The sequence below is a fragment of the Dendrobates tinctorius genome, unplaced genomic scaffold (genome assembly GCF_039654945.1).
Source record: "Dendrobates tinctorius isolate UK_male_01 unplaced genomic scaffold, ASM3965494v1 ptg000071l, whole genome shotgun sequence".
NCBI classification, from domain to species: domain Eukaryota; kingdom Metazoa; phylum Chordata; class Amphibia; order Anura; family Dendrobatidae; genus Dendrobates; species Dendrobates tinctorius.
This window is the reverse complement of record NW_027361739.1, coordinates 2241583-2265768: the sequence shown is the minus strand read 5'-3', so window position 1 is coordinate 2265768 and position 24186 is coordinate 2241583. Positions and strand designations below refer to the sequence as shown.

General features: G+C 44.6%; 1 protein-coding gene across 5 annotated transcripts in view; it reads left to right on the top strand.

Moving 5' to 3' along the window:
* Positions 1-24186, top strand: part of TANC2 (tetratricopeptide repeat, ankyrin repeat and coiled-coil containing 2) — a 621767-nt gene that overhangs the window by 411778 nt on the left and 185803 nt on the right. The gene's annotated exons all lie outside the window — the stretch shown is intronic.

Below are 24186 nucleotides of genomic sequence, written 5' to 3'. Positions count from 1 at the left end.
AACCCTGGTGATAGATTCCTTGTAAAAGACCCCTTAATACAAAATGTGAACGAAGACAGAATGATGGCTAATATTTTAGGGTGATGTGCTGCTCTGCTGACGTGAGAGATCTGGTCATCTGTTAAACAAGATTTCCAGGACGTCCGATCCTGACAGCACCATGGGGGTTGTCCCGCCTTCATCCTTCTAGGGACAGGAAATGCACGAGAGGTTAAAAGGTCCCCTCCCACTGTCACACTCCAGTGTTTTTCCTGTCCCTGTAAGGACAGGCACGAGAGCACCGCGGAGGAAGAGAGCCGCGGCATCCAGCAGAAGAAGCCAGGGGGATCGGGGTCCAAACACCAAATCCTCCCGTCAGATGGCCCGGGGCGGCACCCCCCTAAGGGGGGTTCTCCGCCAGGCATCCGTGGAGCGCTGCTCCGGGACTCGGAGCCGCTTCCCCTCAGCGGGGCTCTCGGCTCCCGCCGTCACATGCCGCATCATCCCCAGGGCCGCATCACTTCCGGGCGCCAGATGACAGCTTACGGTGGCGTCCCAGCATGGGGCTAGATTCCTGTTGGGCTCTTCACCCGAATCGGTGTGTTTTGCGGCCAGGAATAATTCTTTACCCAAGACGGCTCACCAAGCCTTATGGATGAAAATCTGGTCAGGGGTTTACCAGTCGAAAAATAAGTTAGGTGCCATACCTTCTCAGGCAGGAAGATAGTTGGACCGGTCTTAGATACAACACTGGAGAATGCCACCGACATTAAAAAACAGTCCCGTGGAAGGACAAAAGGTTTCCCTTCAGAGGTCCGCCCTTTCCAAAGGCAGGATTATAGAAAGAGGGGAAATTGGCTCACTGGGAGCATCAGAAGGGGTGAAGAGTAGGATCCCCCTCCTCGCACAGGACAAAGTTCCTGCAACAGGCAGTGACGCCATACTGATTGGAGGTTCCCTTTAAACACTTCTCGGATCAGGGGGCTCATCCCCCAGAACCATCGGACCCTGAATACAGGTTCCCAGTGCTATACCCTCGAATTTATAACCCCCCCCGGACGGTTTGTAGTTACAAATCCTCGCCCAAAACCCTTATAGACCCTATATGGGCAGACGTAAAGGATCTGCTAAGATCAGAAATCATGGTCCCGGTTCTAGAAACAGAGAGAGGTCAGGGCCACTATTCAACTCTCTACAAAAAAAAAAACCTCCGGGGGAGAGTCGGACCATTACAAATTTAGAACCACTAAACCAAGGGATCCGACGCAAAGTTTCGAATGGAGTCCCGAAAACCACCGTTCCCCGGATACATCAGAACGCTGCAATATGCACAATAGATCCAGGAGTGCATACTATCACGTTCCCATACACCCTCACCCTCAGAGGTTCCTGCGGTTCACACTAGAAATGGGAAGCAGTTACTACCATTTAAGTTTCAGGCTCTGCCTTTCGGCCTAGCTTCAGCACCCCGGGGTTTACGAAGCGGGTCGCCAGGATCAGGGCACACTTAAGAGGCAGCATACCTGTACGACTTTCTCAGCCTCAGAGCTAAGAAGACAACTCGGGGTAATCGCCACACTCTGAAACCTAGGTTGGATCCTGAACAACGCAGCCAGATACCCGGGAAAAAATCCTGGGAGTCACGTTAGATCCCAAAACAAGAATCTTGTTTTACTGGAAGAAGGAAAAGAGACACCAGGAACAGGGTTCGTCAGCTATGGCGAGATCGAATATGCAAAAAAGACCACAATAAAGATCCTAGAGACCCTGACAGCAGGCATACCCTGCATAAAGTGGAACCAGGCTCACACAGGAAGTCTGCAAGGAAATCTGGTCAAATGGGTCAGACGGCAGACTGCTCTGGGCAAAGAGACTCGACCGTCCCCAGCCCTAAAATCATCTCCATGGCGGTGAACCAGTCACAGGATCCATCAGCCTGGTGGGGCCTCGGATCCCATCACCATACGTGACTATCGTCTCGGACGCCAGCAGGGAAGGATGGGGGGCCCATCTGGAAGGTACCTCCAAGGACATGGCCTGGAAGCATCAGTTCACAGTCCTAAAACTACAGAGAGCTACGAGCAGTTTGGGAGACACTAAAACGAAGCCGGTCGAGTCTACAGGGCCAACTTAGGAAAGCCAGGTCAAACATCGTAACTACAGTGTCTTTCTTACGCCACCAGGGGGAAAGCTTCAGGACCTGGCAGCCCGCATCTTTACCTGGGCAGAGAATAATGTTCGCTCCATATCAGCGATACACCTGCAGGGCCCCAGGAACAACATAGCCAACTATCTGAACAGACAAGAAGTCAGAGCCACCAAGTGGGAAGTGAAAGAGGAGATATTCATGGACTTGTGCCATCGGTGGGGAACCCCTCAGCTAAACCTCTTCGTGACAAGGAAGAACACCAAGCTACAGAGATTCTTCTCCCTCAATCCAGCAGACCATCCAAAAGTGGTTGAGACCTTGGATCGGAGATGGAGTGGGGGACTGCTATACGGTTTTCCCCCTATTCCTATAATACTGAGAGACCTCAGCAAGATCCAGGGAAAAGGTGGGTGACGCTAGTGATACCCTTCGGGCCCAGGCAAAGTTGGTTCCACCTCCTGAAGAAGACGGCTCAGGAAGGACTGCTCCATCTACCAACGCCAGAGGATCTACTTTCCCAAGGCCCAGTTCTGCACCCAAATCTGGGGAACCTACAGTTGGCAGCATGGATCCTGAGAGAGTGATCCTAAAATCCAAAGGTCTCTCCGACCAAGTGATCTCAACGATGCAGACCAGCCGTAAGCCGTTACGAGTGCAATCTATCGTAAATCTGGGAGAAGTTCTGTTCAGAAGGTGGTAGTATCCCCATAGATCCGTCTCGCCCAGATATCCCTCAAATCCTTGACTTCCCCCAGGCAGGATTTAATAAAGGTCTGAGTCCAAGCACATGGGAAGTTCAGAGAGCAGCTTGGAGTACTTTAATTCACCTCTTCATCCATGGATGGCTCGTTTTACAAAAGCCATACAGAGATTAAGACCCACGTTAAGGAAAACAGTGCTCTGGGGGACTTAAATCTGGTGCTTAACGCTCTATGCAGGCCCCCATATGAGCCAATATCCGAGATAAATGTCACAAAACTTACACAAAAAAACGTCCTTTTAGTAGCCATCACCTCAGCCAAGCAGCTGGGTAAAATCCAGGCCCTGTCAGTTCAGAACTCCTACATTCAAATATTCGACGATTGCATAATACTAAAACTGAACCCAGGATTCCTCCCTAAGGTAGTATCTCCCCAGAATTTAAACCAGGAGATAGTCCTACCCTCATTCTGCCTATCCACGGAAAACGAAGTAAGATTCTTTCACTCATTGGACGTCAGACGAGCGGCCACACGCTACTTAGAGGCCACTCAGGAGTGGCGACAGGACACAAAATTGTTTATCCAATATGAGGGCATAATAAAGATAAAGGCGCATATACGCACACCCTAGCAGGGTGGATAAGTCAAATTATCTCCTCAGCATGCGACGCCGAGGGATTACCTATACCAGGGAGCTTAGAGCTCATTCCACTAGGGCGATAGCAACGTCATGGACAGAGAAGGCGGGAGCCTCAGTACAACAAATATACAGGGCCGCCACTTAGTCTACACTAGACACTTTCTGTAGACACTATAAATTGGACAAGCTAGCAGCTAGCCAGACGACCTTCGGTCGTAAGGTGTTACAAGCAGTAGTTTTCAGGGATGTTTTCAGTAGTAGATTTCAGGGATGTGTCACTTATTAGACTGTGTGTTTTTTTTTCATACAGTGAATGTTTTACCATCAGGAGAGTATCACTGCCCACACTAGCTCCACTGTGCCAAGTGGTCTGACCACGCCATCTTCTCTGATAAGCAGCTTACTGTCAACATGCAATGTACACAAAAGATGTGTGGGCGGGGGCAGCTTTCTGAGCTGTTTTACATTTAAAAACTGATTGTGTCAGAATGGCTGCACCCACTAAACTAAGTGATACATCGCTGCAATCAGGGTCTCTTTTCCTACATTATGCTGCTCTCAAATGAGGTAGCAAAAACCTGACAACAAATTCCCTTTAAGGCTGCAAGAAGGAATCTGTGTTGCTTCCTGCAGCCTGGAGATAGGACATTTTTTTCTAAGAAATCCCTGAATGTAGGGATGCTTCCAAATCTAGCATTTCCCCCTTGTCTCCTTGGCATTTCAATTACTTATAGTGTAGCTGATGTCACGGTATGACGGTTCGTCCTCGGGTACAGTGGGCCGCTGTGTCCACCACAGTCATATGTTTCCTATTCCAGGTTTTAATCCTTTTAGTGAATGTTTTTGGCCCCTTTGTACGGTAAAGAAAGTGATGGCCGTGCAACATGCTTTTTTGAATAATTATTGGGTGAGACGCGCTGATTTATCCGCATTAATATCCCTGCTGTCCGTTAGACGTGCAGTGACGCCGGGCATAAATATATTGAATATGAATATTTATGAGCCTGCCACATCAGATTAGTTCTGATTTAAGGAGCTCTGAGCAGGCAGCAGCTGTGGGAACGCTGCATATTCTGGCAGATGAAGCCTCCATGGGCCACGCTGTCTGACCCATCGCCTGACCCCGTGCAACCTCTGGTCCCCATTCTTTCTCTTTCTTCAGTTTCGCCTTATTTTGACTTGACAGATTGAATACATTTCCTGCTACTTTTCCTTTCCCTGCAGGTATCTTCAGTGCTATGAATTGCCTGGTAATTCCTACACTTATTAAAATGGATAAACGTACAATGAAGTTAATCCTGAGGATTACATGTAGCAATTATCGTTACATTTCCAATGATTCGGAGCATTAGTAGGGTTCATCCAGATGGCCAAGGCCTACTATGGGGCTGAGTGCTGCTTCTAGTGCTGCCCTAGGTCATATTACAGAGAGATTCTGTGCTAGGAGCAAGACCCCTAGAATAGACTAAAGCAAAAACATCCATAGGACCCTTGGTAGCCCATGGTCCCTGGACCAGAGCCCTGCGAATCACCTTACCTGCTGCCATACTCTGCGCCTCTTCTGATTACTAGATGGGGCGTCATGTATACATCGCGTCACAATGATGGCGTCATACAAAGCCTACTAACCTGAAGAGGCATCGGGAAAGCCTCAAGGTAGGAGGAGATTTGCAGCTTTCTTGGTAGCCCTTGGAGCAGGAACCTGCAAATCTTTTTGCTATTCTAAAAGGGCTTAGACCCCATTAAGATGTCCATTTTTTATGTTGGTGTTCTGTCCTTTACACGAGAGACAAAATACACCAAGAGGCATGTGTCCAAATACTCCGAGCTATGTTTTGGGAAAAACAGAACCTGACCCCCAGAAAACATTTGGCCTAAACAAATGACATTTGTGAATGTCTGAAATGTTGTAAATCCAGTTAACAGTATGTTTATGCACAGTTGGGCAGGGCATGCTGGAAGCTGTGGATATAGCTTGACAGCCTCTATAATTATGTATATGATGCTGATATTCATCTTTGCAGTTTGTTCCCTTGAGGGAGGGAATCGTACTGTATGCATCTCTATTGCATAGTGGGGACCCGCGGGGGCATCATTTTGTATGGTGATGAACTTCATATTGTAAGGTGGGAACACTGAGGAGGTGGTATTGTACTGGATAGGGGGGAGGGGGCAATGTACTGTATGGTGGGGTCCCAGAGAGAAGCATTGTATTATATGGTGAGGACATGGGGTGAGGATGTATCGTATTGGATGGTGGGGACCCTGGGGAGGGTACATCATATTGTGTGGTGTAGTCCCTGTGGAGGGGGGCAACATATTGTATGCTGGGAACCCTGAGGAGCGGCATTCTACTGTATAGTGGTGAGCGGGCAATGTACTGTATGGTGGGGACCATGGGGGGAAGCAGCATACTGTATCGTGGGGACCCAGGGGGAGGGGGCATCGTACTGTATTGTGGGGACCCTGGGGAAGGGGGCATTGTACTTTATGGTGAGGACCCTTAGGAGGAATCGTACTTTTCTGGGGGGGACTCTGTGGGAAGGGGGCATCGTACTGTATGGTGGGGACCCTGGATGACGGCTTGGTCTGGCTAACTGGAGAATACTCCACTGTGCAACAGTGGGCTACCACCCTCTTATATGAGCAGTAATTGGCACAATATACAGTACTTCAATCACTATGTACAGACAAATGTTATTAATTTACCAACCTACCCAGTTCATCGTTATATAAATTTGTGATTGAGGATAATATCACATTTGTAGCTGAAAAGTGGGGCCCTGGAGTTGGTTACTGGTGGGTCCTTAGCACCACCATCCGACACTGGCTGTGGAGGAATTATCAGACTGCAAGAGCTGCCTGTAATGTGGAACTGTCACACAACCCTCATTTATGCTAATCAGATTTCTCTGTGATGCAATTAGCAAATGCTAACGAGAAGCCTCCACTCATAAGAAATCACATGCCTGACAAGGAGCCTTTATAAGCAGACCAGGCTCTCTGGGGGTCTTTGGGGTGATAAAGTGAGACACTGGTGTGGTGGCACGTAGAACCTGTGATCTTTCGATGAGTCAGAAATGTGATACAATAATGCTGCGGATTTTGAATCTACTTAATACATGTTCCTCCATCTCCTAATTGCTTTCATTAATGCTAATGATTAGTATTGCAAGCTTTTTTTACCATGTTTTTTTAAAAGCGTGAAAGCTTTTATATCTATTGTACTCTTCCTTCCCCCTAATTTTTTTTGTGGGACCAATTGAGGTCATGTTAATAGCAAAGAATATACTATATATCTATGCTGTTATCGCCTGCTCATGGTGTAATCCGTTTTTGGGGATTATATCCTACCAATATCTAATGTGTTTATCGGGTCCTTCAGCAATGCAGCGGTTACAAGCCGGATAATGAAGTTAAATGATGCTGTTGATTGAATTGAATATTGATTCCATTCACTAATTTGCTATCTCAACTACGTGCATTTGAAACAGCCAGTCTGGGAGAAATCCGGCAGAAAACACAGGTTGCTCAGTTCCCTCTTCGGTGGTGGTTGGCATGAGCCTCACCGGTTATCCAAGGGCAAAGAGCGGAAGGCCCATGCTGCAGGTCGTTGTCAAACAGCCGCACACAGGACAGTGATGAGGAAGAGGACGCAGCTTATCTCCTAATGGGCACACAGAAAATGGTCTTCAGTTTTAGGTATATTATGAGACAGAATATGAAAAGGAGATTAACGGAAAAAGTGCACAAAGACTTTATTTTGTTGTTCGTTAAGTGTTTCCCTAAAACAAATTTTGTCTGAAAAACTTAGTTACTGTAGTTGAGAAATCTATAATCATATCCATTAAACCTGTATGTATCCGTATAGTGCATCCCTGTTTGGTCTTCATCACTTATGCTTAGGCCGTGTTCACACCTTCAATATTTGGTCAATATTTTACCTCAGTATGTGTAAAGGCCCCGTCACACATAACGATGTCCCAGCGATCCCACCAACGATCCGACATGATGGGATTGCTGGGACATCGTTAGGCTGATCGCTGGTGAGCTGTCACATAGACAGCCCCAGCGATCAGGACCAGTGACGCTGGTTTCTAATGTAAACGTCGGGTATCCAGGAGCCGCGCGACTCCTGGATACCCGCTGTTTACCTTGGAAACCAGCGTGTATGGCGGTTTCCAAGGTAAACAGTGTGTATCCAGGAGCCGCGGCTCCTGGATACCCGACGTTTACATTAGCAACCAGCGTCCCTGATCGCTGGTCTCTCGCTGCCACACGCAGTGATGCGCGCTGGGCAGCGGGAGACCAGCAATCGAAAAATGGCCCAGACTGCTCGAGCACGATCAGCGATAACCGACAAGGGGGCCGGTCGCTGATCCCTGTCACACACAGCGATCTCTCTGGCGAGATCGCTTAGTGTGACGGGGCCTTAAGACAAAACCAGAAGAGGCGCAATTAGAGGAAAAGTATAATAGAAACCCGTCACCACTTCTGGATTTATCACCCACTCCTGGTTTTGGCTTACAGATACTGATATGAAATACTGACTAATTACTGAACATGTGAACAAGCGTAGCAATGGTGAGGTCAGTTGGTCACTGTTTGGATCTATACAATGAAAGTCACAATGCCGCACTAATTGATCCGAACTCTGCCAGCATGCAGAAGTATTGAGTGTAGGGACCAAGATCACATGCAAATGAGTAAACTTCATTTTTGGATACATTTGGGGATCGTAAAAATGGAAATAAAATGCTTAAGTCTAGGATCCATTCGTTTGAATTTCTTTAACTTTTCTTCATTCCAGCTGCTATCAGTTTTTGTTAGCTGGATCAAAAAATGTATTTTGCCAAACAGATAGCGATTTGGATCTATATTTTTTTAATCAAAGTTTTTGGTAAACAAATTATTACCGACTATCGACCTTTAACAGATCTTTTTTTTTTATCAGTACCTATAACCTGAACACTGGAGGTGATTAGAGAGCTCTCTAGAAGAAAAGGCAGCAGTTACAGAGGAAAAACAGATGCAAAGCCGAAACCAAAGTGTAACTTCGAAAACAGACTGAAACTTTGATTTCCATTTTGCATCCGTTTTTACTCTGTATCCGATCCATTTAAACAAAAAAAAAATACTTGATCCATTACAAATGGATGTCACGGAGTCAATTTAGAGAGCCAAGACATCTCCAATGCATATTATCTGGCCGATTCTGCAACTTAAAGGCATCTTTTAGCTTCTCGAGAAACAAAATTAAAAAAAGCAAAATGAAAACAGATTTTCAAGGTTAACAAGTCTCTACCAGCTTTACATGATTTACTGATGGTGTGAGCTGTCTGCATAATACAGTCCTCTTGGGCATCATGCTGTGTATTGACCCCAACTACCGTTACACCCACCGTTTGTGTAGACATGATGGGGTAAGTGTCACGGGATTCAGGGACCTTCCCCTCATTTGTCTATCACAGATTTGTGTGAGCTGCATCCAGTCCCTCTAAATAGATGGATCCTGTGGTTAATGGCATCTGTTCTGCAGATCCTTAGCTCTATGTAGCCGGCTAATGTGACTTTTAAGCTATTCACCATTGAATGTATTAAACCTCAAAACACGTGAGTGGTATTCAATTATGCTCATCAGAAGATTACAGCAGGCAGAGAATGCTGGGTTTGAGCGGTCTTTCTGTCCATGAATGAGCTTTCCTTAAAAAGTTCCAAAGAAGAGCGGGACTGGGCAGTCTGAATTTGCACTTGATCCTTTTATCACCAGAGAAGAAAAAAACACTGCCAGACATTTGGCAGTGCTTTTTTCATTCTCATTAAAAATTCTTGGACTTGCTGAGTGAATTGCCTGTATATGTGGGAATCATATACTGTATATCAACTCTTAAATTGTGCGGGATGGCCCCACCAGTGAGGTGACCCCCCTCGGTTGTTGGTTCTGCTCATTTGGGGAGTCCATTTTCACAGAAGTGATTACAAGCTGCACTGAACAGTGCTTTTCTGGCTGCAGAAATCTGTAGTTTAGCGACATACGTGACTTATTTTGTACTTTTTTAATGTTTTCTAAGGAGTTCAAGAGACAAAATGTAAATTGAGCAGTATTGTTCATTTTGGCAAAATCTGTCCCAAGAGATGGTGTTGTTCAGTTGGCCAATCCTGCTCCCATGGCCACGTCTGTAATTTGTAGCCTTTGAATGGAAGCCTTACAAGCCACCTCTTACCTGACGACATCCCCGGGTCCTCTTTTGACTATCCGACCTGGCGTGATGTCATTGTTGCAGTATGTCACACATCTCACCAAGACGGATAATCAAAAGAGCTGCGGATGTCGGGAAGGAGCAGGAATTTCTTGTGGCTCCCATTGTTCCCTCCATAATCTGTGGCCTCTTGACTGTGTCTTGTGAGTTGATTTACACCATCTTTACCTGGCACCACAACTAGTGTGGCCCAAGCAACATCTTGGGCTATCTGGTAAAGCCTTAATAGTTGAGGATTCTCGGTCATTGGCTGATGTGTACAGGTTCTCCTGAGCAGAGGAGCTGTTTTTAGGCTACACTTCATCTCTAGATTGTCTATTATATATGTGGGAATGTTTTCGATCGATCTGAAATCTTGGCCAGAGCCGCGGATACATATCCTATGAATATTAAATGCTGCAATGTGATGATGGCTGCAGATTCAGGTGTCTGGGTATTATGATAATTTTTTTTTTCATTGATTGATTGCTTGTTATGTATGAGCATCCAAGTTCATGCCCAGGAGTGACCTTATATGCAGAAGACATGGCTCTACATCTCCGTACGTGTAGAGTCTGAGCCACGGAGCTGTATGACACCACCATTGCTGAGGTTTTTGTTCTCTCCGCGTGGCCAATGTGGAAGTCACTTCCTGTCTATGGCAGTCTCCTCCTCGGGTTCAATGTTACATATTGTTCAGCCGCTATGAGAGCAGAGCTATGAGTTGCGAAAACCCTCACCTCATCTTCGCCTCTGAATAAGGTGGCAGAAAACGAAAGGAGGGAGGGAAGAGAGGACTCTTTGTTTCCTCCACAGACCTTCTACAAACTGCTTAGTCACCCTCTGCAGGCTCGGGATTAGTTTATATAGTTCGATTAAGCTTGTCTCGTTCTCGTTTCTTTATGTGGTCCTTGTCGTTCCAGGAAAAGGGGCTGTTGCTCCTTGCTGAGAAGCTGATCTTTCATTTAAAAAAATGGAATACGGTTTCCTGCATTCAGGCTGCAAGGCTTTATACCAACTCTGGGTCTGCAGTGGTCTGGAATATATCCAGATCTATTAGGCAGAAAGTTAGGAAGCCAGAGATGCCTGCAGAATTAAATCAGCAGAAACCTGAACCAAGAACATGTTGTATCATCTGTGACCACATACATCGTCGTCGAAGAGCCTTTATTCCGTAAATCGTGCGGTTCGTCTTATTGTGTCACTTACATAGATGAAGGAAAGTGAGGTGTGAGCTTTAAAGTCTGTTCTCACATCTTATTCCACCGCTGAATCACTTTAGAAATTGTGTAAAAATAAACCATCTCCAATCTCAGAGATGGTGTCGACTTAGCGTACATCGTTCTTCTAATAAAATCTTTTCGTCTAATTACCTTTAGGCTGTGGTCGAGAGCAGAGACCATTTGTGATAGACCATAAAGTGTCTTGGTAGGCGGAGGTTGTATTGATTGAGAGGTATGAATGATAGGTTTACGTATACTCCTCTCTTAATACTGGTTCTAGGGATCTAAGTTGTTGAGGGCAAGTGACCGATACAGGTGCAAATAAAGGATCAGATGTACCTTTTATGGATCCTGTGCAATTATACAGGGAAACAGGGCAGGGAGCCACGCTGTGACCTAAAGGGTCCCGTTTCACATAGCGACGCACTAGCAATCCCGACAACGATGCGACCTGTAGGGATCGCTGGTGCGTCGCTAAACGATCGCTAGTAAGCCGTCAAACAGTCAGATCTCTTCAACGACGCACCAGCGATCCCGACAACGATACGACCTGGTAAGGATCCCTGGTGCGTTGTCACATAGCAGCTATTCTGAACAATTCCAGCCTGCGTCCCTGAGTTCTGCGTCGCCAACGAGGTCGCTCGTCGGCGTCAAATATAGCGATGCATGCTGGCCAGCAGGACGCCGACAATGAAAAAATAGCCCAGGACATTCAAGCACGATCAGCGATATCCAGCGGGGTGGCCGGTCGCTGCTATGTGTCACATGTAGCGAGATCGCTGTCGCGTCACAAAATCGGTGACGCATTAGCGATCTCGCTAGCGATCAGAGGAATAACTATCACAGTCACAGAGGGTGCAACTGCAACCAGGCCCGTGCGGAATTGGGGCCCCCCGATGCCGATTTCACCTGGAAATGCTTTCTCAGATGAGAATGGGAACATTATGCCAGGAAGAAGCCCAGGATGGGGAAAAATGTTATAGCATGAGGGAGACTATTACAAGAAAGAGCCAGGACAGGGACATTATTACTTGTGGGGTGAACACTTATGTCTTTATAGGATCTAGAACGCTATGCTACAAGATCCCATACATCTGACCAAAATGCAGGTGGGGGCCATGTTCCAAATCTTCCACTAGGGCACATCTGCCACTGCTGAAGATATTTAAGCACATGCCGCCATGGTATAGAAATTGAGAAGATAAATTCCACTGCAGATTTTGCAGTACATTTTATGTAAAGTCTGCATGAGTTACATGGGAATTTGTCACAGACTTTGTTGCAGACTTGCCTTATGCATTGCAAAGGGTGAAATCTGAAAAAAAAAACCAATCCGCAGTATATAGATGAGATTACAGTACCACTTTTCTGGCACATCTGTGGATTTTTCACCAAATTTAGCCCGGGCGATCATACTGTAGAACAGTTTCTCGCAAACTCCAGTCCTCAGGGGCTCCAACACATCATGCATTTAGCAATTCTTTAGTATTGCACAGGTGATGGAATTATTATCAAGGCATCAGAAATTGCCACAGGTACTTTCACCTGTGAAATACTAAGAAAATCCAGAATTCAGTTGTTGGGGGCTGTGAGGAATGGAGTTTGGGAAACACTGCTGTAGATCATCTTTCAGTAGACAAATTTGGAAACATCATTACAGATACTCCATGAAGCTATCATCCTTCAGTATATTACATTGTATGTAGCAAATTATTTTCATTACTCACAATTAGTAATTGTTTGAGAGATGCAGACACACTGAAAGGGCTTGTCTCTTCTTCTTAAATGGGTAAAACAGCAAAGTGCATGTAAAAAAAAATCAAGCAACTTTGCAATTTACCTTGTTTTAAAAATTCTCAAGAACTGATGATTTTTTTTTATTTTATAGTGTACTGCTTGTTACGAAGCTTACCAGCTACATCTGTCTATTAGAGAATGCAGCGTTCAGGCCAGTGACTCAACCATGCTATTGCCCAAACTGTCAAACTTCAGGAGCACACTGCCCCGTCATCGACAAGCAGGAGGGAGGAGCGCAGTGCCCCATTGTCTACAAGCAGGAGGCAGGGGAGCACTGCGCTTCTGAAAATAGAAAATGAAAGAAACCCTTTAAAGCATACTGTATATTCCCATAGGATGTAAAATTGAACACAAATGCCAAACTTTTGCCAGAAGTGTTCTCATATATAGTCACTTTTGTTGGGTCCCTTGGGTATTATATACGGTAATTGTATAATAAGCGCATATCTCTATATCTCATGACCTACATCATGCACCGCAGCTACTGTGTGATGAGAATTTCCCGCTGTTTACGCAATGGACTACATTTACAGGGAAGTGTATAGATGGCATTGAATTATTCAAGATTTTTTCTGGTCTGCACCATACCTTTCCAGATTCGCTCATATGTAAAGAATAGTCATAAGGCATATTCACACCTAGCTATGTGGACTGTCTTGTAAATGGCAAAGTGTCAATCCTATGGGGCTTATCTCCTGTTTACCCACTGACATTATGGATTAAGGTGAGAACGGTTTCAGGTGATTGAAGTCACTTGGACAGTAAATGTGACTTGAGAGCATACAAATAATATCCCATCGTACCGAGTTGCCATTATTGTAGAGCCGCTCGGTGTTTAGTTGCTCTGGTTTATGATGGATTTGTGCACTTAAAAGCATATTGGGTGACAGGCCCGAGGTAAAGGCACAAGCTAGTTCTGTGCTATATAGTGTTAAATGCCTATTGCCGCTTTGTCCATCCTGAGTAGACTGGGGTGATGAAAAGGATTACACTTCATATCATTTCTGCTCCTTAAAGAGAACTGGCAGGCTCCAGAAAAACACATCAAAGTGAAGCAAGAGAGGAAATTAGTGACAGTTTAGTAATGAATAATTAATGGTTGTGCTGACTCGCAAGCACTGATGCTGGAGAAGTGCTCCTAACAAGAGTGAAAAGCGTGCAGACCGACGGAGCAAGCGAGTATACAGACAGCAGCCCACCCTGGGTGCCATTACCCCAACTGCACTAAATGGATATTGATATTGGCCAACTAGCTACTATAAAACGAATAAAGACCTTTTATTTAATGTAATTTGTAGGTCGGTAAAGAAATATCTGCAGTTATAATTCAGTGCTGGATTTTACGGCAGGTCATTTAGCAATTTACCGCAGCAGTGACCCAACTTTTAGAAAGGAGTCTTGTTAATTACAGTGCCGAGTATGCGCCTCCTTCTCCCAATAAACCATTAAACACCTTTATGAATGTACATATGTTTTCTCTTTTGTCACTAGGTGCGCACAATATGAGAACTTTGACTTTCCAGTCCAGAAACGTAGACCAGTGCAGTCTTTTTTTAAATCCACAGGGCTCTTTGATGTATCGCCCCGTCCTAAAGCAGAAAAAATTAGGATATGTCCCCCCAAATCTGAAGACCCATGAGCAAAACTTCATCAGCAAAGGGGATTTTATTCTGCTAGCAAAAAAATTCCTTAAAAATAGCATATAAAAACATTCTCCAGGTCAACTAACTTCAAGTTTCACTTGTCTGCTTCTTCCTGGGCCTTCGCAGCTAGAGGCGAAACTCTGTATTGGACAGGTGACCATTCTTCTATGTGATTTTAAAGAAATATTTTTGTAAGAATAAAATCCATTTTATGGAAGGATTTTTACAAATTATTTCCACTACCGAAGAGAACGTCCTCAACTATTCTGTTTTAGAAATGGGAAGGAAGACAGCTGTGATGACCCGTCTATTGGATTTTTAAGAACTGCTACCTGTGTGGACACTCGGGTGTGAGTGTGAATTCTCAACATCAAGTGGTCTTTATGTTTCTGGACCGAAATATCGTTTCCCGTATTACATGCGCCTATTGATAAATGTCATTGTCTTTTGGAGGACTTTAATGTGATAAGTGGTTTATTCTTTAGCAGTGTTCGGGTTTTATTTGTATTTGCTATGTGTATTACATGTATTCGCTGTATTATACATAAGTCTGAGTATGTCTGCCATAATTACCCTATTTACGGTACATCTGCTCTTCAATTTATGGTCTTTAGCTGTTGCAGAACTACAACTCCCAGAAAGCTGCAGCTCTCAATGCATCCTAATATGGTTTTGCAGCGGATTGGCAACCACTATATAAAATGCTATCCTTTGGTTTTATAACATATTTCCGCACATACAGATGACTCTTGAGATGGGTACTGGACCTTGTATGTGTGTTTCCATCTTTATTATACTCTTAAAAAAGAGTTGTAGTTATTCTATTCTCACTCCCATTTAGCAAACCTTTGTATCTAGCCTTGTGGGATTTTTTTGTGTTCCTTTTGGTGGGCAGCAACCATGATCCCTACGACTAATCCAGACTCTGAGCATGAACCTTTCATTCTATGGACTTTTTTGAAATGTTTCCTGGTATTTGACTATTTTCTGTCTCCTCCCTTCCTTTGGTTCCTTCCATGCTGCATAGTATGAAGTCTTTCCTGCCTTTTATCCATTAGTTTATACAATGTATAGACCCCTTGCCAGATGACAGCTACTTATAATAATAATAATAATAATAATAATAAAAATAAAAATAAATTTTATTTCTATAGCGCCGACATATTCCGCAGCACTTTACATTTCAGAGGGGACTTGTACAGACGATAGACATTACAGCATAACAATAATCACATAGATCATAACAGATACCAAGAGGAACGAGGGCCCTGCTCGCAAGCTTACAATCTATGAGTGAAAAAGGGGAGACACGAAAGGTGGGTGTTAACAATTGCCCTGATTGTTTGGACCAGCCATAATGTTAAGTGTGTAACAGTACAGACACAGAGGGCTAATGGATACACAGAGGGCTAATGGATACACAGAGCATGTGGGAACATGATACGGTGAACCTGGTTATGGTAAAACTTTTGGCTGTGCCACACAGGGATAGATTAGGTTAATGTGTTGAGGCACGGTAGACCAGTCTGAATAAATGAGTTTTCAGGGCACGCTTAAAATTGTAGGGATTGGGGACTACTCGTATTGACCTGGGTAGTGCATTCCAAAGAATTGGCGCAGCACGTGTATAGTCTTGGAGACGGGAGGTTCTGATTATCGAGGATGCTAACCTCAGGTCATCAGCAGAACGGAGGGCATGGGTAGGGTGGTAGACTGAAACAAGGGAGGAGATGTAGGGTGGTGCTGAGCCATGGAGTGCTTTGTGGGTGAGGGCAATAAGTTTGTACTGGATTCTGGAGTGGATGGGTAGCCAGTGTAATGACTGGCACAAGATAGAGGCATCGGTGTAACGATTGGCGAGGAATATGATCCTGGCTGCAGCATTCAAGACAGATTGGAGGGGGGAAAGTTTGGTAAGAGGGAGACCGATTAGAAGAGAGTTACAGTCGTCCAGACGAGAATGAATAAGAGAAACAGTAAGAATTTTTGCGGAGTCAAAGATAAGAAAAGGTCGAATTCTAGAAATGTTTTTGAGATGCAGATAACAAGAGCGAGCCAGTGATTGGATGTGGGGGGTGAATGAAATCTCGGAGTCAAGTATGACCCCAAGACAGCGGGCATGTTGCTGGGGAGTAATAGTGGAACCACACACGGAAATAGCATTGTCGGGTATAGGTGCATTAGTTGAGGGAGGAAACACAAGGAGTTCAGTCTTTGACAGGTTCAGTTTCAGATATAGTGAGGACATGATGTTAGACACAGTCTTTAGACAATCGCTGGTGTTTTCTAGAAAGGCTGGCGTGATGTCAGGAGAAGAAGCGTATAATTGGGTGTCATAAGCATAGAGATTGTACTGGAAACCAAATCTACTGATTGTTTGACCAATAGGGGCAGTGTACAAGGAGAAGAGGAGGGGGCCTAGAACCGATCCTTGAGGAACCCCAACAGTAAGGGGAAGATGAGAGGAGGAGGAGCCAGCAAAAGATACAGTAAAGGAGCGGTCAGAGAGATAGGAGGAAAACCAGGAGAGAACGGTGTCCTTGATGCCGATGGAGCAGAGCATAGTGAGGAGGAGCTGATGATCCACAGTGTCGAATGCTGCAGAGAGATCCAAGAGAATTAGCATGGAGTAGTGACCGATAGATTTAGCTGTTAGTAGATCATTAGAGACTTTATAGAGGGAGGATCAGTAGAGTGTAGAGAGCGGAAACCGGATTGGAGAGGGTTGAGAAGAGAGTTATCAGAGAGATAGCGGATCAGACGGGAGTGGACCAGGCGTTCCAGGAGTTTAGAGATGAAGGGAAGATTAGAGACAGGTCTATCGTTAGCGGCACAGTTTTGGTCGAGGGATGGTTTTTTAAGTAGTGGATGTATGATGGCATGCTTAAATAAGGAGGGAAAGATACCAGAAGAGAGAGAGAGGTTAAATATTTTACTTGATCAAAGCATATAATGGTCACCCACTCCCAGTGTCAGCAGTATGTACAGATAAGTCTATAATTTTGTATGCCCACTTTTACCTAACCAGACATTAAAGTGATCCTGCCGCCATAAAATGACTGTTCAAACAAGGCACAGTCACCCTGAGACCCCCTCATTGTGGCAGTACCGCTGAGTGCACTTTCCCACTCTCTTGTTTTCCATCTATTTCCGATTTTTTTCTTTCTTGATTGATAGCTTTGGCTTTATATGTGCTAGGGCAGGGAGGAGAGAAATGCAAAGCAAATCAGTAGAAATGTCACTGAACTGTTTGGCCACTGCAAGAGTGCTCTGAGCTTCTGTACTTGGTTTGATCATCATGTTTTGCTGACAGATTCCTCTTAATGTATGGTTAGTTAAAGATGTCCTTTCAAATTATATGCTTGTCTGCAGGGTCTGCTTACATCAAATGTGTATGGGTGTTGCCTACGGTAGCTCGTCCACATGGCAAATAAATGCAGGAGCTGCCGGCTGTTTCATGCCAAAGGTAGCTCGTCCACATGGCGAATAGGTGCAGGAGCTGCCTGCTGTTACATGCCAAAGGTAGCTCGTCCACACTATGGATAGGTGCAGGTGCTATTATATGCCCAAGGTAGCGTGTCCGCATGGCAGATAGGTGCAAGAGCTGCCTGTTACTACAATATTTTGTACAGTAAATAGGCCAGACTAGCGCATGATGCAACTTTTTTCTAAACAAATTGCCAGTTCAAGTAAAAAATTCCTCTTGTGCACTTCCTCATTAACTTTCATTAGTCAGTGAGCACGCTGACCAAAAATTTGGGCATCTGAACAAGACCTAATTGACACATCCATTTATTTTCCACATGTGCTGGGGACGCATTTTTTTTCGTGTGGTGCCTTCTTGTCTATTGAATGGGTTCAAGTTTAAAGCAAATGGTACACATATGTCCGCGTTGCTTCCGTGTGCTGCGTTTCTGAACCACGCACATATGAATAAAAAATAACAACCCCCTGCAACAAAGGATCAAGGTTTTTTTTTAGCCAGCTTCTTGGTACATAGATGGAATCTGAAAGGAGTTGTCATATAATAATAATAATAATAATAATAATAATAATACATTTTATTTCTATAGCGCCGACATATTCCGCATCACTTTACATTTCAGAGGGGACTTATACTGACGATAGACATTACAGCATAACAATCACATAGATTATAACAGATACCAAGAGGAATGAGGGCCCTGCTCGCAAGCTTACAATCTATGAGGGAAAAAGGGGACACACAAAAGGTGGGTGGTAACAATTGCCCTGATTGTTTGGATCAGCCATAATGTTAAGTGTGTAACAGTACAGACACAGAGGGCTAATAGATGCATAAAGCATGTGGTCATATCACAGCAATTGTATTCCATATATCCTATTACTCATATAATCCTCATCAGAAGAGGGATCTTCTCCGGAATCATGGGAAATGTCTAGTAAAAAGAGGTCATTCAAAGATCTATTCTTCACTCCATATACAGGAACGATCATCCAAGGTTTCCAGTCTTCTCCTTTAGAGAGCCGCTTCTAGAATCAAGGATTGGGCGATTGATCTCCAAGCACCGGTCCCTGCACTACCTGACGTCTGTCGGTGGGCAGTCGGGAGGTCATCATACACTTCAGACAATGGGTCGATCTTAATTTTGCATGGTAAAACTGATTTTTAGAAGGTCTCCCCTGCAATCCTAAGTCAGCTTGGTAAAAGGAGTGAAGGGTATATTGTTGTATCCCCAAAGCGATGTTGTCTCCCACCCCAGCAGCGGGGACGTGTTACATTCATACATGTTTTATGCACACAGTTGTCAGGCTTTAATACTGTTTGCCTGTAAACAGAGCAGACATCTCGTTTTCTACAAGTCTCAAGGTTACCCAGGACATCGCTGGGGAGTCGGTATGCAAAGAAATAGCCAGTTGTTTAATTTTTAAGTATGTGACCTCAGTGCTCTTTACTCTCCTGGGAGACGTTCGCTCCCCATCTGCGCCTCCTTTCTTTTAAACGACACTCTGCAATTTTGTACTAAAAGTACAGAGCAAGACCGAGCGCATAACACTGAATGGATTCATTTCATGAATATGGAGTCATAAAAATTCCAGACTAAATGTATTCACTGCACAACACAAGCATTAGCATTTCTCCAGGTTTTGTTTTTTTTTTTCATGTTTTGGGGGTTTTTAAATAACTGTAATTTTTGCAAGTCGGAATTAGGTGTCCATGCACTGTTCTTTTTATCAGTTAGTGACTTGGGAACTAAAGGCACCCAAATACGTAAAATTAATATCGGCCAAACATGTCGGCTCTGGTGGGACAAGCCGGCCATCTTCTGGTACCATCTATTGGTTAATTGTTGTGAATGGGCGCAACAATAAAAAGGGATAGCTGTTGGCCAAAGACTTTTTATCTGACTACTATGTAAGGTTTATGGGCACTTTTGGGCTGACGGCTCTCTCTCATGACCCCCCCCCCCCCCCCCCCCCCAAACATATGCACCCTCGGTTTGGCATGTACAGTGCCTACAAGTAGTATTCAACCCCCTGCAGATTTAGCAGGTTTACAATTCGGAAATTAACTTGGCATTGTGACATTTGGACTGTAGATCAGCCTGGAAGTGTGAAATGCACTGCAGCAAAAAAGAATGTTATTTCTCTGTTTAATTTTTTTTAAATTGTGAAAAGTTTATTCAGAGGGTCATTTATTATTCAACCCCTCAAACCACCAGAATTCTGTTTGGTTCCCCTAAAGTATTAAGAAGTATTTCAGGCACAAAGAACAATGAGCTTCACATGTTTGGATTAATTATCTCTTTTTCCAGCCTTTTCTGACTATTTAAGACCCTCCCCAAACTTGTGAACAGCACTCATACATGGTCAACATGGGAAAGACAAAGGAGCATTCCAAGGCCATCAGAGACAAGATCGTGGAGGGTCACAAGGCTGGCAAGGGGTACAAAACCCTTTCCAAGGAGTTGGGCCTACCTGTCTCCACTGTTGGGAGCATCATCCGGAAGTGGAATGCTTATGGAACTACTGTTAGCCTTCCACGGCCTGGACAGCCTTTGAAAGTTTCCTCCCATGCCGAGGCCAGGCTTGTCCGAAGAGTCAAGGCTAACCCAAGGACAACAAGGAAGGAGCTCCGGGAAGATCTCATGGCAGTGGGGACATTGGTTTCAGTCAATACCATAAGTAACGTACTCCACCGCAATGGTCTCCGTTCCAGACGAGCCCGTAAGGTACCTTTACTGTCATGTCAAGGCTCGTCTACAGTTTGCTCATGATCACTTGGAGGACTCTGAGACAGACTGGTTCAAGGTTCTCTGGTCTGATGAGACCAAGATCGAGATCTTTGGTGCCAACCACACACGTGACGTTTGGAGACTGGATGGCACTGCATACGACCCCAAGAAGACCATCCCTACAGTCAAGCATGGTGGTGGCAGCATCATGCTGTGGGGCTGTTTCTCAGCCAAGGGGCCTGGCCATCTGGTCCGCATCCATGGGAAGATGGATAGCACGGCCTACCTGGAGATTTTGGCCAAGAACCTCCGCTCCTCCATCAAGGATCTTAAGATGGGTCGTCATTTTATCTTCCAACAAGACAACGACCCAAAGCACACAGCCAACAAAACCAAGGCCTGGTTCAAGAGGCAAAAAATCAAGGTGTTGGAGTGGCCTAGTCAGTCTCCTGACCTTAACCCAATTGAAAACTTGTGGAAGGAGCTCAAGATTAAAGTCTACATGAGACACCCAAAGAACCTTGATAACTTGGAGAAGATCTGCATGGAGGAGTGGGCCAAGATAACTCCAGAGACCTGTGCCGGCCTGATCAGGTCTTATAAAAGACGATTATTAGCTGTAATTGCAAACAAGGGTTATTCCACAAAATATTAAACCTAGGGGTTGAATAATAATTGACCCACACTTTTATGTTTAAAATTTATTAAAATTTAACTGAGCAACATAACTTTTTGGTTTGTAAGATTTATGCATCTGTTAATAAATCCTGCTCTTGTGTGAAGTTTGAAGGCTCTAACTTATTTGCATCTTATCAAACCTGCTAAATCTGCAGGGGGTTGAATACTACTTGTAGGCACTGTATTCTCAGTAGGTAGAGGGGGGTAATCGTGCAATTACACCAGTAATCAGCATAGGATCGCTCATGTGAACACTTGTTTCCGATTATATGCCGGTGTAAACATACTGGTGATCACCCGACGAACTGGAAAAAAAAACCCCTCTTGTTTATTGGGTGGTCTGATTGTTTAGGGATGGTAATTGGCAGCACATCACCCGTGAGAGTAGGAGGTGTCACGATGATAACTGATGATAACATGACACAGTACAGGGACATACATCTTTCATTGGGATAGGAAAAAAGGCCCCTATAAGCATGAGCTGGTCAGCCGGTACTGCCAGGTTAAACTAATGGCGCAAACCCTTTGGAGCAGTACCCAACACAGCTCATGGACAAGAGACACTTTCTAGGAAACTCATCACATTTTGACATATGGTTATCTATCTTCCCCAACAAAAATGATGTTCTGAGATGTCAGTCATGAAAAATGTGTAAAAGCCACATGCAAATCAGGATGAAAGTGCACTGTGGGCGTGTCTGTGCACTTGAGCTTTTTTTCCCCCCCAAGTGCATTTCCATCCTGATTTGCATATGACATCTAAGCTAGATTTTCATCTCTACAAAAAGAAAGGTATTCCCATTTTTATTTGGGGACAAGCACCTATACAGACATTACTAGTTTCAGCTCTAAGAAACATGCTGACCATTTCCCTTTAAGTAACAGGGCACACTCGTTTTCACATATTTCGTAGAAGTCACAGTGGAAAGTTAGCGTATGTTTTCCTCTTTTAAATGTATTCCGATCAGCCTGGGCCAGCTTTTCTTGTGTTAACCAGTTTTTTGTCATTAAACAACATATCTGGTAATGAGCAGCCTTATCCAGATCAGGGATAGTAATTCCCAGCTGATTTGTACTTGTCCCCAAAAAAAGGAGACCCAAGAAACTGTGTTGTTACAGTGAGGTTTGGATCTCCGTTGCACCCACTGGCAGCACTACTGTTTAAGCTGGCCATACGCTCATTTGGCCATCAACTACGTCACTGACTCCCCCCATAAACAGGAATGTTTGCGGGTTCATGGTAATGCAACAACAGAGAAATTTAACTCGCCTTACCTATATCTCCCCATGATATTGGGGGAGATAAGGGTCAGAAAGTCTGAGAATCGGGAAGCCCCCATGTGCATTAGATTGTCAGCTGATATGGTATGGGGGCTTTTAATTACTTCATCTTTTATCTCGTGGCATGTGAGACTTGGTGAAAGTGTGAAACGTAAGTGATTCCTGTGGCAAAACTAAACATAAGTATTACAGGAGAGGTAGTCACCCCCTGGGCTCCTGGTGCGTAAGGTTACCCCATGGGCCACTGGTATCATAAATGGCACGTAATCATAGAATCGTAGAGTTGGAAGGGACCTCCTGGGCCATTTGGTCCAACCCCCTGCTCACAGCAGGGTTCGCTAAATCATCCCAGACAGATGTCTGTCCAGCCTCTGTCTGAAAACTTCTATTGAAGGAGAACTCAGCACCTCCTGTGGCAGCCTGTTCCACTCATTGATCACTCTAACTGTCAAAAAGTTTTTTCTAATATCTAATCTGTGTCTCCTCCCATTCAGTTTCATCCCATTGCTTCTAGTCTTTCCTTGTGCAAATGAGAATAAAGATGATCCTTCTACGATGTGACCGCCCTTGAGATATTTGTAGACAGCTATTAAGTCTCCTCTCAGTCTTCTCTTCTGCAAGCTAAACATTCCCAAATCCTGCAACCTTTCCTCATAAGACATAGGTGAACTGTGCCCTGCTTGACTTCACATTGGAGCCCAATAGCTTCATGTGACACCTCTTCTATTCACTTGGATTCTGCCAGGTTCAATGCTCAGTCAATTTATGCAAATTTTATGTTCAAAGAGGAAGAGGACTAGAACACTAGTGGCACCTATAGGAAGTGCTTCCAATCTGTGGCACCCATTGTTCTAGGCCTCTTCTTTGAAGAGACAATTGCATATTTCCCAGATTGCAGCTTAAAAGTCTCCTCGCCATGGCATGTCAGGCTTGACATGTCACTCTCTGCAAGGAGAAACGTTACCCCTTGGATCCCAGTCAGATTTAGTCACTATAGGATATTATCACTGAAGGGAATGTCACCGAATCTCGCCATTCCTCTAGTAACATTTCCAGTCTTCGTAGACACCTTGGCATGTCAGGATTGACATGTCATTCTCCCCAAGAAGAAACGTTAACCCTTGGATCCCAGTCACATTTAGTCACTATAGGGTATTATCATTACTGAAGGGCATGTCAGCGAATCTCGCCATTCCTCTAGTAGTCTTTCCACTGAAGGGCATGTCAGCGAATCTCGCCATTCCTCTAGTAGTCTTTCCACTGAAGGGCATGTCAGCGAATCTCGCCATTCCTCTAGTAGTTTTTCCACTGAAGGGCATGTCAGCGAATCTCGCCATTCCTCTAGTAGTCTTTCCACTGAAGGGCATGTCAGCGAATCTCGCCATTCCTCTAGTAGTCTTTCCACTGAAGGGCATGTCAGCGAATCTCGCCATTCCTCTAGTAGTCTTTCCAGTCTTCGTAGACACAGAGGAAACTGCAGCAGAATAGATTAGGCAGACTGCACTGCAGAGTTTGTGTACAGCCATGATCTCACGCTATCAATCACCTCACCCCTCCGCCAGCCACACTCCTAAGTTCATTGCTGCTGTTTTTGCAAAGAAAGGGGCATGAAACTTATTTATTATTATTACTGAGCAGGAT